This window comes from Triticum aestivum, chromosome 1D, assembly GCF_018294505.1.
Source record: "Triticum aestivum cultivar Chinese Spring chromosome 1D, IWGSC CS RefSeq v2.1, whole genome shotgun sequence".
NCBI lineage: Eukaryota > Viridiplantae > Streptophyta > Magnoliopsida > Poales > Poaceae > Triticum > Triticum aestivum.
Window position 1 is genome coordinate 451270591 of NC_057796.1, and position 3577 is coordinate 451274167.

General features: G+C 42.4%; 1 pseudogene; it reads left to right on the forward strand.

The window, feature by feature from the left end:
• LOC123182846 (probable polygalacturonase At1g80170) lies at window positions 1-3280 on the forward strand (annotated as a pseudogene).
• Window positions 3281-3577: the final 297 nt, after the last annotated feature.

Consider the following 3577-nt stretch of genomic DNA (forward strand, 5'->3'; position numbering starts at 1 on the left):
TCTGCTCTCGCCGCTTCCCGTCTTCAGTTCTTTATGCCGCTCGGTGCCAGCGGTGCGGCGGTGCGCGCCCCGAGCAGAGCTAGCTAGGTGATTTATTCGGCGCGGGAATGGTGCCCGGGGCGAGGATTCCGGTGGCGTCCGTGCTGCGTGGGCTCGTGGCGGTCGCCGGCGCGGCCGTCCTGTATTTCTCCGGCGCCGCCGAGGCCCGCGTCCTCCTCACCCTCGACGACTTCGGCGCCGTCGGCGACGGCATTGCCAACGACACGCAGGTAACGCATATATGCACTCTCTCAGATTGATTGTTACGCGTGGATCGATCGCCGTGGTTAATTATGCTCTCGGCGCGCTCTGTTTTGATGGATGGTTAGGCGTTCGTGGACGCGTGGACGGCGGCGTGCGGCTCCGAGGAGCAGGCCGTGCTCGCCGTGCCCGTCGCCAAGGCCTACCGGATCTGCCGGTGCAGCTCTCCGGCCCCTGCAAGAAGAAGCTCAAGCTGCTGGTACGTGCGCTCCGCTGCGAACAGGTTCGCGCGGTCCCTTGTTTCTCGCGTGCGTTTCTTGATGTTGGCGGTGGCGCTGGCCAGATTGCCGGGACGATCGTGGCGCCGGCGAGCACGGACGAGTGGGCGGGGAGGGACCCGATGAAGTGGCTGTACATCTACGGCGTGGACGGCCTGTCCGTGAGCGGCGGCGGCACCATCGACGGCGTCGGGCAGGAATGGTGGGCGCGCTCCTGCAAGCGCAAGAAGACCCAGGTACCACGTCACTAGTAGTAGCTACCAGTCAACCCAACCTGCCTCTCAGCTCTCTAAGTGACACATGTATCTTGGTATTTCGCAGCCCTGCAACACAATGTGAATCTTGATTTGTCGCTATATAGATAATTTTCTCTATAAATTTGGTCAAAGTTTGTGAATCATGACTTTGCAATTATATCTTCATAGCTATGTTGTGTTGCAATTTGTCGTTCTACTTGTTTCAGCAAACTATTGGCAAGGAAATAAAAGGCAAAAGAGATTAAACCAATTTATCTTGAACTGCTGTTAGCAAAATTGCAATTTGCAAACAATAGTTTCCTAGTTTAAACACAATACGCAAAGCACCTCGATGTTTATTACCTTTGAAATGAGGAGAAACACCTTTTGGACTAGCAAAATGGCTCTTGGGGTGATGGAGGGCAAAACAAAGATTGTACTATGAAAAAAAAATGTCGGTATTCTTTATGTTGTATACAAATTTGTATAGAAAATGAGCATATGAACATCCTGGATAAAATACAGATTCAACTTTTGCCTTAAATAATATTAATCTTTAGTGATTGTTTTTCATTCCAGGTAATGATAGTTGGATATTTAGCATGCCACCCATCCTACTATTATGTACATATGTTTCTATTTAACTGGCAAGGTTAAAAGTTTGAAGTTTGGTGTCACATATTTTTGTGCAATAAGCTATATATGTCAATAGTTTTGTGCCTTTGTCAACTCATGGAACTTACTATATTGGACCACAGTGGCAGGGCGAACTTTGCTTGGGGAGGTTTTGTGATGACCAACCATGGCAATGTGCAGGCGGAAGTTTGTCTCGGGACACAAGAGTATGGGTGCAAGCTACGACCTGCTTCGTCCCACGGAACTCATCCATAAATTTAATATGAGTTCATCGATACTTAAAATTAACACTTCATTTTTATTATGGTGTTGCCCAGTAGCCCGCCAAGCTTGCATCCCTACACAAGAGCACAAAATGCGTGCGTCATGTTGCTATGCTCTAAGAGGATTGTTCTAGAGAATCATGGACGAAATAGCTAGGCTAGTTTGTAGAATATTCTGGAGGTGCCACATGACAAGATCCAGTCAAAAAGTAAATCCTACGGTCGAAGACACTAGGACTTTACACTTCTCCGCCATTAGATAAAACTATCTCTACAACTAATATTTCAAGTTATTTGTACACGATATAGTAAATATAGAATAGAAACCATTATCGAGATATTTGTTAAGCAATATAATTTATAATGTTTATAAGGAAACAATCTAGAAGGATATTAAAACACATAAGAACACACAAACACACACGTAAAAAACATATGCTATTTTTTTTAAAATTATTTCAAATAAGTTTATGCCTTTTTTTGTTCAATTTTGTATTTAAGAAATTGGTTTTAAGGTCTTGTTAAAAGACACGCAATTTTTTCATTTTTAAGGAAACAATGCTTCAAAGGGATTTGGTTTCAAGACTTGTTAAGGAAAATGTCTACAAATTGCGAAAACTAGTGTAATTACAAAGAGCGTTATATTTAATATTTAGCATCATTGTCATGTGGTTAACTAAGGTAACTAAGTAACAATAGTGAAAATAAGCTAACTATGTTTGATGGAACAAAGCAAGCTAACTAAGTAATAAGAAATATATCCACTTATATTATACCGTGCTAGAATAAATTGTAATAAAGTACAAGAGTTTATTATAAATTATATTTATTTTATAAATTATAAACTATAAATTTAGCATTAGAATCTCGCCATCTATTAGCGCAAACTAGTAATTTCTCTTTAGAAACGAGATTTAAAGATCTCCTTGATGTTAAGGTAGCGTACAATCATAACCAACCCAGCATTAGGGTTTTGCAATGTTACTACTATAAAAGACACTGGAAACGGGCACCTCTGGGTGTGTCCATGTGTCAATGACAAACAAAAATCATCATGGGAGAATTCTTAGGCTTATCGACAGGAGGGAACGTAGTGAGTCATTTATTATTATTTTCGCGATCTACCAAAAATAAACAAGGCTATATTTATCAACTATACATGGGCCGATCGGAGGGGACAGAGAAGTAGGAGGAAGAGACGGACTGAGAGTTGATCAATCAATTAGATTAATCAATCATCAATCATGTCTTACCTACGCAAAAAATCCATGGATTCAAGACATTCGAGGTTTCAGCGAAGAATCCTTCAGAGGATGCGCAGCGCCGGTGGCAGGAGGCCATCGGCCGCTCGTTAAGAACTGCCGGCGTCGCTTCCGCATGGTCCCCAACCTCGACAAGCGATCCCAGGCCGAGACGCAATGCCGCAACATCTAGGTTCGTCCATTTGTCCTTCTGATGAGATGCCCTCGGTCTCACCGCATTCTTCTCCGTCGAGCTAGCTAGCTAGTTTATCTACGTACTGCCCAGCAACGAGGATTGTTCTGGTTTTTTACATGCTACTAAACAAACTTGCATGAAATGCCCATTGAATTTTCTCTATTATTACCAATGATTTGTTTATTTAATTTCAAATGCAACCGTTACCAACTTAGCATCAAATGGGTTGTTTCTCTGTTGTATTTATTTTTGCGGAAATCTCTCTTAATTTAGGGTCCTTATCCAAATAACAAACATAAGAATGCGGGGTTTTCCATACTGTAGAAAGCATCACTTGTGTTAAGGTGCCACAAGGTTCCAATTCTTTTATGGGTAATCTGGATACATGATTTCATCCCATATTTTTATCCCTATTAAGTGTTGACAACAATATGTCTGGCACTTTGACATTCTTGTGAATATCCTCTAAATATTTTTTTTTTAAATA